This window comes from Microcebus murinus, chromosome 22 (genome assembly GCF_040939455.1).
Source record: "Microcebus murinus isolate Inina chromosome 22, M.murinus_Inina_mat1.0, whole genome shotgun sequence".
NCBI lineage: Eukaryota > Metazoa > Chordata > Mammalia > Primates > Cheirogaleidae > Microcebus > Microcebus murinus.
In genome coordinates, this window is record NC_134125.1 from 26,979,305 (window position 1) to 26,994,048 (window position 14,744).

Genomic DNA, 14,744 nt, shown 5'->3' on the forward strand with positions numbered 1-14,744 from the left:
GATGCTGCTTTGTGAAGAATGGGCCCTGTCAGGTTGAGACCCTCCACCTATGCCATCCCTGACTTCCTAGTGGCCCAGGCCTCAGTTTCCCCGCCTGTGTGCTAGATGCTGTGGCCAGATCTGGACCTGCCTGAATGGGCCCTGGGGAGGCCCAGCACCTCCCTCCAGGGCATGCAGGAAGGCCCTAGGAGGACAGGGTTGGCAGTCATCTCTGCAGCCTCATTATCTTGCAAAATGCAGAGGGCAGCAAGTATATTCAGATGTGTGAATGACCTAATTAGAATTTCAGGGAGAGTCAAATATTTTGAAAAGAAAAAGTTTAACTAAAGGCATATTCCAAATACCAAACTCATCACCCACAACATGTAAACCCAGCAAGATGGGAGAGAGGCACAAGGCAAAGGCCTCATGCTCCCCAGCTCCCAGGTCCCCAAAGGCCTCCCCACGAGAGAGAGAAGCCTCAGCCTTAGACTCCCCAAACCTGAGCTTTAGCAGGGCACTCCCGCAGGGCTGTCCCCACAGCACAGGACTCGCTGAGGGTAAGGCTGGATTGGGGGTGCCCAGGCATGGGGGAAGAGCAGCCCTGCAGCCACCCTGAGTCTAAGGATGCTTGTGAACAGCCAGGGGCTGAGGGCAGTTGAGGAGCAGTAGGGGCCCAGGGAGAGGCCAGAGAGGGGAGCCCAGGGCCTGAGGGTGCTCTAGGGAGTTGAGCAGTGAGGCTGGGGCCAGCCTGGTGGGAAGGGGATGCACCAAACAGCCTCCCTAAGGTGGTGTGCGGAGACTGCCCAGGAGAGCCCTCACCTGGTGGCCTTGGCAACACAGGCCTTCCCTGTGCTGACCCTACAGCACAGACCATACCACTAGCCGCGAGTCACCCTAAGTAGGACATGCACGGTAAGGGCAGCTAGCCAGCCCACACCAGACTCTTGACCACAAGAGCAAGGGCTTGCATGGCACCCAGATCAGCAGACGACAGCCTCCCACCAGCCCCCAAGACTGGGACACAAACAGAAGATGTGTGAGACCCTGGTCTGGCAGCACCTCTGCCTTAGGTCTTAGGATGCCAGAGCCCACGACCCTTGAGGACAAGGCAAGTTCACCCTTGGTTGGCATGACAAAGCTGCTTGGGCGAGGGACACCATGTGTGAAAGGGCACACAAGCCAACACAAGGAGACCTGCCCCTCACCGCAGGGTGGCGTGGGCCCAGCAGTGTCCCCAGCCTTGCTCAGCATCGGGCACGCAAAGGCCAGGTGCCAGCAGAGAGGCACCACACCCCCAGAGGGAAGGCTAGCCTGCGCCAGGCAGGGCCAACTCAAGGGGAATGCCACAGAGGTGCCAGGGAGGAAACGAAAGAGCAATCCAACACGCTCCTATGGAAATGCACACACAGGACAAATGGGCTTTGGAAAACAGAGGCTGGTGACAGGGCGTCCCAACCTCATCTTTTTCCTCAGGCGACACAAACCTGAGGACATGAGGATGTCATGACGTTTCCAACTTCCAGTTACAAAGATACTAGTCACAAGACCGTTCAGACACAACTGTAAAAGCAAAATTAAATCCCCGCCTCATGTTTATGTCAAAATAAATACTAGATGGGAGTGACAGGAGCTGAAGCAGTAGCGCAGGTTGTCCCCGTTTCCCCTCCCTCTTTGCTTCTCCGGCTGACTTCCCGGGACCCTACACGCTACAGTCCCGGTCCCGCCACGTCCCAGAAACCAGACGAAGAGAACCCTGTGGAGGAGACTGGCGAGGAGAAACAAGACACACAGGAGAAAGAAGCAAAAATACTTTGACTCAGGAGACTACAACATGGCCAAAGCCAAGATGAATAAGCAGCTGCCAAGTACAGGACCAGACAAGAACCTGGTGACTGGTGACCACATCCCTAGCCCACGGGATCTGCCCCAGAGAAAGTCCTTGCTGGTCACCAGCAAGCTTGTGGGTGGCCAAGTTGAGTGATGCTGCTGCCTGGGGCGCCGCCAGACCCTGAGATGCTGCCCCCGGGGTTGTGTGCTGGCTCCTGCCTCTCCCTGCTTTCGTAGCCTGGGGTCAGGGAGTGGCCTGGGCGGGCTGGAGAGTCCCAGTGCATGGAGCCCCTTGGGCTGCCCACCAAGACCTTGAACCTTTTTTATTTTACCTTTTTTCCAAATAACTGTTGGGAGAAATCTCAATGAAATCCTGGGGGTGGGGTTGAAAAGGTGAGGGTGGGAGATTTGATAGAATATGAATTAGGGCTTGGAGTTGCTAAAAACACTCCCAACTATCCTCCTCTTTGACCTTGTGACTGGTGCAGGGTAGGTGTGAGTGGGAGAAAGTGGAGTGGAGTAAAGGCAAGGAGTTCTAGTTCAGCTCTGTGGATAAATGCCTTTGCATATGGCTGGAGACTTGGTCCCAGACAAAAGCAGCTCAGTTTGCTTAAAACAAACAGGTCCTCTAATTCTGTAGAGCTAGCTGAGAACCTAACGTTAATTGTTCATTTAAAAAAAGTGCTGTCCTTGAAATAGATTTGATGTGGAGAGAGGGGAGTGAGTGTGAGGGAAAGGAGCCGTGAGCATGCCGAGCCCCACAGAGCCCAGGGGACTTTTTCAGTATTCGAAATAAAAAACAAAAAAAAGACCCACAAAAAAACCCAACCCAGAAAAAAATAAAATAAAAATAATAAAAATAAACAAACAAATACTAGATGGTGCTCTCATTAGAATGTGTCTCCTAAAGTGCACATGCTGGAGACTCGGTCCCCACCGACAGTGCCACAGGCGGGGCTTCGGGGCGATGAGGTCTCTGGGCTCTGCCCTCACTGCTGTGGCGTGGGGCTGGGCTGGTGGTCTCAGAGCAGGTTCCTGGTAAGAGGACGAGCTCCGCTCCCTTCTGTCTCCCTTTTCGTCCTCCCCCACGGGGTGGCGCAGCAGCAAGGCCCTAAACAGAAGAGGCCCCTCGACCTCAGACTTCCCAGCCTCCAGAACTGTCAGAAATTAACGTCTGTTCTTTCTTTATAAACTTACCCAGTCTCAGGCATTCTGACACAGCAGCACAAAAGGGATCAGGGCAGATGGAGTTGGCCCTAAGTGTACGAAACTAAAGTGGAAATATCCACTGGAACAAAGAACAGGTGTATATTCACCTGGCTACATGCTAAGAGGGGCTCACGACAATGGAGTAACTAAAAAAGGAAAAACACCAACAGGCTTCACCACGAAGGATAAAAAATTTCTGAACGTCAAAAACTGTCATAGGCCGGGCGCGGTGGCTCATGCCTGTAATCCTAGCACTCTGGGAGGCCGAGGCGGGCGGATTGCTCGAGGTCAGGAGTTCAAAACCAGCCTGAGCAAGAGCGAGACCCCGTCTCTACTATAAATAGAAAGAAATTAATTGGCCAACTAATATATATAGAAAACATTAGCCGGGCATGGTGGCGAATGCCTGTAGTCCCAGCTACTTGGGAGGCTGAGGCAGCAGGATTGCTTGAGCCCAGGAGATTGAGGTTGCTGTGAGCTAGGCTGACGCCACGGCACTCACTCTAGCCTGGGCAACAAAGTGAGACTCTGTCTCAAAAAAACTGTCATAAACAAGAATTAAAAGACTGAGAAAAAAATGCTGCAGGCAAAGAGATGAGCCAACAATTGGTATCTTTACTATATAAAGACTCACATCAAGGTTGGAGAAATACATCAAAGCCCGGAGTGGGGGCCCTGCAGCCACAGAAGATATAGCCTAGGGCTGGCGCGGTGGCTCACGCCTATAATCCTAGCACTCTGGGAGGCCGAGGCGGGTGGATCGCTCGAGGTCAGGAGTTCAAGAAGATGTAGCCTCGCTCCTCAGCAGGCAGACATGGACTGACCCGACTGGTGCTGGCCTCCGAGAGGGGACACCAGTGCTGGCCCCATGGTGAGGAAGGGCATGGCACCCATGTTCCTGTTGGCCCCTCTCACTGGGCCTGGCATCAGCATGAGTCACCCCTCATGCTGTCTTCCAGCTCCGCTTGGAGAGTGCTGCTGTTCACCACCACCTTCAACCCCATGGTTGGCTACTGTCTTCTCCTTGTCTGTGTGTGTCAGGCTGGGGGCTCCCCAAGAGCAGAGCTGGGCCTGATGTGGCTGCAACGCTCAGGCTCTAGCATGAGGCTTGGCGAGCAGGTGCTGAGTTGCGAAACGTGAGTGAAGTGACACATGGGCCCTGACTTTCAGCCCCCATTCTTACTCAGCCCCAAGGCCCCCTACCCATCTCCCTCCTGATGTGGGCAGGACCACAGTCCAGGGCCCAGGTTCTGTTTCCTAGTCTGTGAAACAGGGCCCGGCCCAGAGCAGAGGTAGCATTAAGGCCACAACCCACCCCTCCAGTACCCAGGGCAGATATGAATAATCAATCGCCACTCTTCAGATGGGCAGGACAAAGATGGGAGAGAGAAGAGGCAGAGAAAGAGGCCAAGAGACCACAGACAAACAGGGAGAAGTTGAACAGTTTGAGGTTGCTGTGAGCTAGGCTGATGCCACTGTACTCACTCTAGCCTGGGCAACAAAGTGAGACTCTGTCTCAAAAAAACTGTCATAAACAAGAATTAAAAGACTGAGAAAAAAAGTGCTGCAGGCAAAGAGATGAATGAACAATTGGTATCTTTACTATATAAAGACTCACATCAAGGGTGGAGAAGACCAAGAGCTGCAGGGAGAAAGAGGGACAGGAAAGGAGAAAACAACAGCAGAGACCTGCCCGGCCAGCCCACCCTGCTGCAGAACAGAGCTATCAGTGTACATGTGACTGACCAGAGCTCCCTGAAGTGGCCTATGAAGAGTTCAGGTGGTGGGGCGGTCCCTCTGCCACCTTGTCCCCATACACCACATCACCTGTGTCACAAGCAATGCTATGTCCCTTGGCCTGGCCAGCCCTGGATACCACCTGAGCCTCCTCACCCCCACCGGGAAGACCCCGTGTGGCCAAATGGCCTGAGCAGCTAGCTACTTGGCCAGACGCTGGCCCTCCCACGTGGCCAGGCAGCAACAGCCCTGGCTCCCACCAGGCCAGCCTGGCCAGCAGCTTCCCATGGCCAAGGTCCTGGGAACAGGCCTCCCCTCTGTCCTGTAGCCCCCAGCACAGGACACACAGGTGTCCAGAGGCCTGGAGGCTCCTGGGTCTGTGGCTATTACCTTCTCCTCCCCAGCATGTGAGCACGGCACCCACGAGCCAGGCCTCCACACTGCACTAAGTGTCACTGAGAAGCACAGGGGGGGCTGGGCGTGGCCAAGCCTCCTGCAGAAATAGCGCTCGGTGCCATCAGCCAGGCTGGGGACTGGGCAGCCACACTAGTGGAACAAGGGCAACCGGGGATGTTCTTTTAAGCCATTGCCCACCCTGCTGCACAGCAGCCACCACAGAGAGACTCTGACAGGCTGGGATGCAAGCAGGGCAAGCCTCCTATCCTTCAGAGGGCCCAGGGGGGCACAGAAGCCCCTTCGCCTCCCACCCTGCCACACTTTTCATGCACCACACCTAGTCCCACTGGAGCCGGTAGCTGTGATGAACAGACGAACCCCAAACATGACACTGTACTTGGCCCATGGCTGTGGTCAGAGCACAGGTGTTCAGTTACCAGTCACCTGCCCCGCGCCAGGAGAGCAGTGCGGCTGCACAGAGACCAGACAGCCCACAAAACTGAAATATTTCAGACCAAGTGAATGTCGCCGGCCAGCAGCTCATTTCCCCAGGGCAGCCTGGAGCCACCCAGAGCCGAGTGCTGGGCTGGGCAGGCCGTGCCGGTATCAGACTCCGTGGTGGCTGTTGTCCCAGCTAAGTGGGCCACAAGCAGGCCCAGCGGGCATGCTGCCCAGCCCTACAACAGGCTCCTCCTTGAAGCCAGACACAAAACCCCTGGCTGCTGTGCCTACGCCTACCCCGTCCAGCCCAGGAGCTGGGCCCACCCAGACAGAAAGTAGACCAGGAACATACACTGCCCGATGCCACAGTCCACCCCTGCCACCCCCCACCCACAGGGCCCACCAAGACACTCTGTTGTCCTGTGTGGGGAGGGGACGTCCCCAGGTGCAGCCCAGGCCACTTACCTGTCCTCAGGGGAGATCAGCAAATCCCAACACCCATCCTGTCAACTCAGGCTCCTGCAGGGAGAGCAGAGGGTACAGCGTGAGGCCAACCCACCTGTCTTAAGGCCAACACAGGCCTAGACCGTTGCCCAAGCAGGACACTGTCATGAGCAACCCCAAGGTTGTCCTGTGGTGCTCCCAACTCATAACCACACAGTTGCGTGCACTTTTTTGTTCCCCGTGACTGGGGTTGCAGTTCACACCGGCTGCACTGTTCATCCACCAGCATTTCTGATGCTGTCGACTACCCTTCAAGAGAGTGATACCCAGGAGTTACGGACTGACAGTTATGTCTTCCCTGCTCCAGAAGGCTGGGCGTGTCTTGTCATGACAAATGGCACAGCAGGGAGGCCCCTAATTCCTGGGCAGCCAGGCCCAGGGTCCCGCTGGCCCATGCAGGGGTCTAGCCCCAAGGGGTCTCTGCCAGCCCAGCTCTGCCCCAGCTGACCCAGAGCTCACCCGTGCCCTATGGGACCAGCCCTCTGCTCCTCCTGAGGCTCCCCAAGGCCAGCCCAGATGCTGGGGCGCTCTGACAGAGGCTGTCAGCTTCCTGTCCCCAAGACCCAGCATGATGGGTGGCAGGCAGGTTCCTGACCCTGGGGCCATAGCCAGGTATGACCATTTGTCTGGGACCCAGGGACCTGGCACCTGGACTAGGCTGTCCAGGTTTATGAGCTGAAGCAGGGGACAAGGTGGTATGTGTACCTCTCAAAGCCACAGCTTTGCCCCCAGGGAGAAGGAACCTCCCAGTTCCCCGTCTCAGCCAATGGCCCGGGGGGATGCATTCCCTCTCATCATATCGGGGCTCCAGGATGCTGCCAGAGTGTTCATGTCATAAAAATGAGGCCGGGCGCGGTGGCTCACGCCTGTCATCCTAGCACTATGGGAGGCCAAGGCGGGCGGATTGCTCGAGTTCAGGAGTTCGAAACCAGCCTGAGCAAGAGCAAGACCCTGTCTCTACTATAAATAGAAAGAAATTAATTGGCCAACTAATATACATATAGAAAAAATTAGCCGGGCATGGTGGTGCATGCCTGTAGTCCCAGCTACTCGGGAGGCTGAGGCAGAAGAATTGCTGGAGCCCAGGAGTCTGAGGTTGCTGTGAGCTAGGCTGACGCCACGGCACTCACTCTACCCTGGGCAACAGAGTGAGACTCTGTCTCAAAAAATAAACAAATAAATAAATAAACAAATAATAAAAATGAAAAACAGGACAGCGCAGGCCGGCAGGGAGGGACTGGCCTGGGAGGAGAGGCCATCTCCAGGGGGTGCCGGTAACCAGACTCTCTCCCCTCAGCTCCGTGGCATGTTCGGGATGGGCCAAGCCTCTGCCCAACCTTCCTCTGCAGACATGGTCCATTTGGGTGCCCCAAGGGTGGGTCTCCCTTCCTCGTAACAGCCCTTCCACTGTGGGGAGGGGGTTCATTGTGAGGTGAGGGGCTAGCCAGATGTCCGGGGGGATCACAGGGGTGGAGGATTCTAAGGCCAGAGGCAGGGAAGCAGCAGGGGCCCGAGCCAGGCGTGGGTGTGTGTGTATTTGCGTGTGTGTGCACGTAGTGTGTGCCCAGGAGGGCGGGCCTGGCTGGAGCCTGCCCAGGAGCACCGCATTCCCGGGCAGAGGGGACACTGCTCCTTCCCCGAGGCCTGAGGCTCAAGCATCAGCTTTCACTCTGAGCCTGAAGTTTCCAGGACACCTCTGCTTTTAGCTTAAATGTTCACATAGATTTTGGCCTGCGGAGAACCGCCAACCTCTCCCCAGGGTCCACCGTGTGCTGCGGCCTCCTAACACTGGCTGTGCACTGTTACTCTGCTGACTCCCACTGTGTGCCTTCGGTCGGCCTAATGTCCCACGTTACAGGTGGGGAAACTCGGTCCAATTTCTGAACCCGAGCCCCCCAAAATCCCCCACCTGGCCGGGGAGGCATGGCCACAAGAATCCAGTCCTGCCTCTGGGGCTTCCCCTAGGTGGTGGCAGGGGGAAGGGTGGTGGGGGCAGCCAGAGGTGCGGGTCTCTGTCTTGAAGGTGCCCCTGTCATGGTAGTATCATACAGGTAGAGTGAGGCCAGCCTGTGGAGAGCCCTGGACAACAAATGGATAGACGGACAGGACAGCGATACAGAGGCGGAACTAGGTGACAGGATCAGTCACCTAGGCAGGTGGGGGTGCTTATCCTGGGAAGTTCCTCTGAGCACCACTGTAGGGGACTGACATATTTTCCTAGTTTAAGAATTAAAGTTAGTGAGTAATGTACGTGTTCTGCCCAGAGTGTTTGAAAGTAATCTGTTCCGGACAAGGTCCTTGTGATAAACAAGGATGTTGCCTAGAGGCATAACAAAGGACCTGAGCTGCAAGTAGCAAGAGTGGCCCCACCCCATGGCATTGGGGGTCTGGAGGCCACACGATAAACATATTGTTCACCCCATTGTACACCCCATAAGATGGCTGGTTAGTCAATGATGGGTAAGATCCCTCAAGGGAGGGGCGACCTAAGCCAGGCACAGCCACCTGGGTTCAGCTAAAGATCTTAGGGGGTCACCCTAAGAGAAGCTGGGGATGAGAAATGCCTCCTGTGGCTCACCTTGCCCATCCTTGCTAATCCAGGACCTTTATCTATGCCTAGTGCCTAGAGCAACCACCTTGAGATTCTGAGTCAGGGGACGTCTGCTTCCCTAAGGCTATTCCGGAATTTATGGCCATTGCTGCAATGCCTGGGTGGTTACGTACAAGGAACTAACTTTAATCTTTTAGAGTATAAAAATAAAACGGACCGAGTGTATTATTACTCGAGTCAACCGTTTGTACGTGCGTCTGCGTTTTTGTGTTCTGCGTTTGTGTTTTATGTTCTGTGTTCATCCTCCGTCCTGTAAACGGGCCATGACACACCACCTCAGGGATAGTCAGCAGGATCCTGGCCAAGGGACCATGGCACCTGGTTGAGCTCCATCCCTTTGATGAGGGTGGCCAGGGCCTACCCTTGCCATGGGCTCCCCACCAAACCGTCCAGACCTCGTGGCTAGCCATGGGGCTCTGCCAGTCCCTGTCTACACCCCACAGACCCACCCCCGCCTTGGGAAGGCCTGCAGCTCTAGCACAGTGACCCCCCTGAAGGCTGAGGGGTCTCAGACTGGGGCACGAGCCCTGCCCAGGCTGCAAGAACCCGCCACACAGCCAGACTAGCAAGCTGAGGACCCTCGGACAGCTGACTGCAGGAGGTGGCTCCCAGGAGCACAAACTGAGTAGAGAGTTAGGATGAGGGATGGGCCTGGATTGGGCAGGCTGCTCTAGGCCAGGGTGGGCAGTGAGGAGCCAGGGTTAGGGTCAGTAGGTCTGCCTGAGAGCTCAATCTGCACTCTTATCCCTGCAGGGGATGAGATCAGCTAGGAACATGCCCTTGCAATAGCCACTGTGGGCAGGTATGCAGGGCACCTCTCGGCTGCTGGGCAGGGAAGGCTTGCACGGCTCAACGACAACAGTGTCCACTACAGCAAAGCCGTGTACAGTGCACAATGTGCATTCCTCCAGGCCACTGCCACTCTGGGAGCATTAGGAGAGCACGCCCACTCCCACCGAGGACATCAAGGCATAGCCCCACCTTCGGGGCCACGCAGGAGAGGCTGAGTTTTTCACCATCCCCACTGAGCCTGCACTCAGCCACCACCAGCCCTGTAGCCTGCAGGTCTCCCTCTGCTTGCATCGGGGTGTGAGGACAGCAAAGGGCGGGGAGCCCTGGCTCCTCTGGCTACACACCATTGATGGGCAGCCCAAGCCAGGCACCTGGAGAAGGGTCTCAGCCACAGAGGGAGGCTGGGTGGAGCCAGTTTTGCTTGCTGTGCGGTCCTGGCCATGGTCCTGGCTGCCCTCTGGCGGCCACACTCAGTTCCCAGCTGCTTTGCAAGTGGTGGCCAGCCCCTCAGTCCCAGGGGCTATGGGGAGGGCCCATGCCTGACTCGGGTGGTGTGGGGTCTGCAGGCCACACAGATGTCTGTCCGCTCTGGGCTCATCTTCCCAACCAGAAACAGGCCCAGATGTGCAGCCCCCTAGTGGGAAGGTCCATAAAAGGATCCCCCACCCTGTGTCCCCCTAATTCTGGGGCTCTCGCAGAATGACCCAAGACCTCATCCTGGTTCTAATGGAAACAGGTGTCAGAAGAATAGGCGCCTGCCCCTGACCAGAGCTACTGTGGGGAAGCCCCCAGAGCCCTCTACGACCCATCTGGTGCCTTGCAGTTCTGCTCCCACTCTACCCATTCCTGGCTCCATCCTCAGATTGGGCCCTTACCCCACCCCAGCTCTACCTCCCCCCTCAGCTAGGACCAGGCAGGGAGCAGGGCAGACTCAGGGCTTGCCAGCTCCAGCAGGCTGCATACCATTGGCCCCTGATGGCTGTGAGGAGCTCCTCGCCCCTCTCAGAGGCAGAGGGTCCCAATGTTCCTGCCCCCCACCAGGGCTGTCTTGGGTCCACCCCAGGCCTGTCTCTTGGGGTGAGAGGACACAGTAAAACTCATCCTGAACCCTTGCATAGCACCCACAGGAATAAGGCTGCAACCCTGCCCTCACACAGCCTGGGAGAGGCTGAGGGGCTAGCTCTGGAGGGGGTGCCAGACCCCACAATGGAGCCAAGCAGCTCAGATGTGGCAAGAGGGGTGGGGGTGGGGTCTAACACAGCAGGACTGAGCCCAGACCACTCAGTTCACCCAGCAGGTCCCCATGTTTGTGCAGAAAAGCCCAAGTGGGGGCTGGCTTGGCTGTGCTCCATGATCCTCTCACCAAGCCAGGACTTGAGGCCCTGTGCTGGGTGAGTGCTCTCCTGTGCTGGGCCCCGGGCTTAGGGTGGGGATGAAGTCAGGGGTCAGCCAGGAGCAGGTACTGCAGATGGGAGGGGGTGAGGCTCGGAGGAAAAAGTCCATGTCCTCCCAGACACGCAGCCCCACACGCTGTGGGCTGACCCAAGGCCTGAACCACCTGCTTAGGAACTGCCTGGCCATCTGCCTAGCACATGAGCAAAGGGGCTCTGCCAGTGCCCTGCACCCTGCACCATCCCAGATTCAAAGACACAGAGAGCACAAGACAGGCAGCACCTGCCAGGGATGGACGGGACTCGGATTGGGATGACCACAGCCCAATCCCAGAGTGAAGGCAGAGAGGCTGGGGTCTGGAAGGGATGAAGGCTCCCAGTACACCCCTGGCCCATACTCCTGGGGGAAGTTTACCCTACAGGAGTGTGGGTGACCACCTGAGGTTGTTGGATGGCAACATTAAGAGCCTACCCTAGAAGTTGAAACACATGGGGCATTTTTCTTTTTTTTGTTTCTAAATGTGCCTATGTATTCAGTAAAGGGGCACCAGATCCCTCAGTTCCATGTCAGTCTGATGCATTACACACACAGATTAGCAATGACAAACTGTTGTTAAGTATCCAACATTCGATTACTTAAAAATTAAAATAGGAAGGTCGAGATGTCAGGCCGCGAGCCCAGGGCGACTCCTCAGCAAATCGGGCTGAGCACCGGAGTACTGGGACAAGCCTCCGCCGGAGGCTCGGAGGGGACCCCAGGCCAGAGCACCGGGCAAGGGACCACTCACCCCAGGCGGTGGGAGCAGCGCAGCACTGGGAACGTCCCTTTGGCGTGCCGGTTCCCCTGCGCTCCAAGGAAGTTCCCAGGCCTTGCCGCCCCCGGGGCCAGGGGAAAGTTTCTGCGGCCGCCCGACCCTGGCTGCGAGGCACCCGGCGAGCACGGCTGCGGGGCGCCCCGGCCAGGTCGGACAAGGCCCGAGGCCGCGCACAAAGGAACCCACCCCCGCCAGCCCGGGGCGCCGGCGCCGCAGCGCGGGCGGGGCAGATCTGGGCTCCGACCCCCAGCTCGGACCCTCACCCCGACCCCGCCTCCAGGCCCAGGACCTGCCCGACCCCAGCACAGATTGCGGCCCAGACCTCCGCCCCGCCCCCAGTCCCCACCCCAGTCCGGGCCCTGACCCGGGCTCAGACCCTCGGCCCTGGCCCCGCCCCCGACCCCCGGCCCGACCTTACCTGTGTGGCGTGGGCGGCTCCGCAGCGCAGCCTCAGCCCCCGGGCGGGCGTCCCCGAGCCCCTCGGCTCCTGGGGCGCGGCGCTCCCAGGACGCGGCGCGTGTCGCCGTCCGCAGGGCCGCACCTCGGGCCCGTACAGGCGGACCCTCCCTCCCGGGGGGCGCACAGCCCGCCGGCCGCCTCCCGCCCCTCGCGCGGCCCGTGCGCAAAGCGGCCCGGACGGCGTCGCTGCCTCCGCCCCGCCTCAACTCACCGAGAATTTTCTCATTGGCCGAGAAGCTCAGGGCGGCCCGGCAACCGGCGCCGATTGGACGGGCGCGCGGAGACAGAGGCCTGCCATTGGACCTCCGGGGTGTCGGTCCCGGCGGATGAACGGCCCGCTCGTGGAGGGCCGGGCCCCTGCCAGCACTGCCGCGGCGCCCCTGCGCGCCTCCCTCCTGGTGGCTTCCGTGGGTGTCCCCGGACCGTCGGTCTCTAGTGGGGCAGGGACGCAGGCGGGGGAGGGACGGGCAGCGCCCGCGCCCCTGTCGCGGGGTCTGGCCGCTTGGCCCCCATTGCCGTCCCAGTTCGCAGGTGCCCTTTTCCGACGCCTGACGCGCCGCGCCCTCCCGCGGACGTGGACTGTGTTCCTCACACGCCCGCGAGGCAGCGCTCTGCTGCTAGCCCCATTTCACAGACGGGAAACTGGGCCTTAGAGAGGTTTTCGCTTGCTTTAGGTGACGGGGCTTGAACCCGGCATCTGACTCCGGGGCCTGGGGCTCTCCCACCCTCACCACCCCTGTCTCCGCAACGCGGGCGTGGGCGAGGCCTTGGCCCAGCGAGTATGGGGTGGGAGAGGGGACTACAGTGTTTCCAAGGGCAGGAAGAGACCCCTCGTAAACCAAGGGTTTAGGGTTTACCGCCCTATAGTACAGAGCCCCTGGGCTCGCTCCAAACAGGCCCCGCCTCCATGGGGCTGCCCTTCCTCACCTCCTCCTGGCACCGCCCTAGCTCTCAGCCTGGGGAGGAGGGCTGTCTCCCCCACGGATCCCATTCCTGCACTCTCCCTAGAGTCACGGAGGCACACTCACCACCTGCTGAGATTAGAACAGGTTGTGTTTTCCTGCCTGGTGGAGAGCACCACCCTCATCTCTGCTGAGGTGAGGAAGCGGCTCACAGGGGGCCTGACCCTCAGCAAGCTCTACAGACTTGTGGGTGGTGTGGGGGGGACAGAGGGATGCTGCCCAGTGGGTCTTCTCTCCAGGGGAGATGCCGAGATGGCCCTTTGGCCAGTGTCCCTGGCTCTTGGTTGGTCTTAAGCCTTTCCTGGCCCCAGATGCAGCTGGAGATGACCAGTTTCTCAGCTCAAGACATTCCCAAGGCTGCTGGGCAGACAAGCTGCCCATGACAGTACTAATGGTGGTGCCGGAGGGGAACCAGATACCCCGTCTTACCTACCTGTGTCAGAAGTCCAGTGTGTTCACCCAATAGTTGCTTGGTCAGAACAAAGAAAGTGAAATGGCCTTGGGCAAGCACTTACCACTGGCACTACCAGTGGGTCCACCTGCGCCCTGGCAGTCATGGCGAATTGATCCCACAGTCTTTCAGAGCCAGGCAGCTACCACCAATCAATTGGAGCTGGCACTTGAGGTGACAGCCATTTGGCACCCTGGCATGGGGACGTTGGTTGCGGCTCTGGAAGGGCAGAGTAAAGCTTCCCTCCCTGGAACCCAGGGTGGTGCAGCACCATGGTGACATTCTGGCTTAGGTGCTGTGTGGCTGGGGGTTCTGTCTCCTCCTTTTAGGAGTAGATTTGATAAGTCCAACTGTCCCCAAGCATCTCTCCAAGGGCATCGGACCGTGGTCCTCCTGGAGCCCCTCTTCTCACAGTGACTTGTGGTCCAGCACCACCCTTGCTCCACACTTGCTGAAAGAGAGCAAAAGGGAGAATCACCCCCTCAAATCAGCCCAAGTGAGTACTATCTCGCTCTCATCACCACCCCTACCCCTATAGGGTTCCAGAGACCACCAACTGCATACAGAGGCTCAGAGTAGGCAGCACCAGTGCAAACAGGATTCAGGGCTGCTGTCCAGCAGTCAGCACACCAGGCTGCAGGTGGGATCAAAAACAGAGAGCAGGGAGATCACAGGGACCGGTGGCCCAGTGTTTCCCTTCCTCTCACTGTCTCCCCCCAGCTGCTGGCTAGCTCTGTAGGGACAGCTGTAAGGCACATGGGGAAAGCCATGGGAGAAAAAGGTTTCAGCTGGGTGCAGGAAGAACTGCCCAACAGTTGCAGGTGTTCAGAAACCAAAAGAGTGGCCACAGGAAGTAGTGAGCCCCTGTCTGAGGACATGTGCAATTAGAGGTGGGATGCCAAATAGCCCCTTGCAGCCCCAAGATCCTAGGGCTCAGGTGCCAACCCCTAGACTCATCTCATCTGCTCTATGGCATCATACAGCATCCAGACTGCAGTGAGTCAGTGGTGGAAGAAAACATCGAATGCCTGGCTCAGCTTAGCTGGCGAGAGTATGGCTGGCATGGGAATGGCCCAGGGCCACATGCTGTCTGTGACTGAGTGCGATGTGAACTACCATTTGACATGTCCCAACATCCTTCTTTGTGGGCAAAGGGAAAGCTTAGTC

At 58.1% G+C, this 14,744-nt stretch overlaps 1 protein-coding gene across 12 annotated transcripts in view; it reads right to left on the bottom strand.

Moving 5' to 3' along the window:
• The window catches only part of ARVCF (ARVCF delta catenin family member), a 50,275-nt gene extending 37,955 nt beyond the window's left edge, over nt 1-12,320 (bottom strand). For all 12 annotated transcript variants that reach the window (XR_012914291.1, XM_012776566.3, XM_075996794.1 and 9 more), the window contains exons 1-2: nt 12,124-12,320; nt 6,058-6,111 (exon numbers count right to left, since the gene is read on the bottom strand). The gene's annotated coding sequence lies outside the window, so the exon portion shown is untranslated. The remainder of the gene's footprint in view (nt 1-6,057; nt 6,112-12,123) is intronic.
• Nucleotides 12,321-14,744: the final 2,424 nt, after the last annotated feature.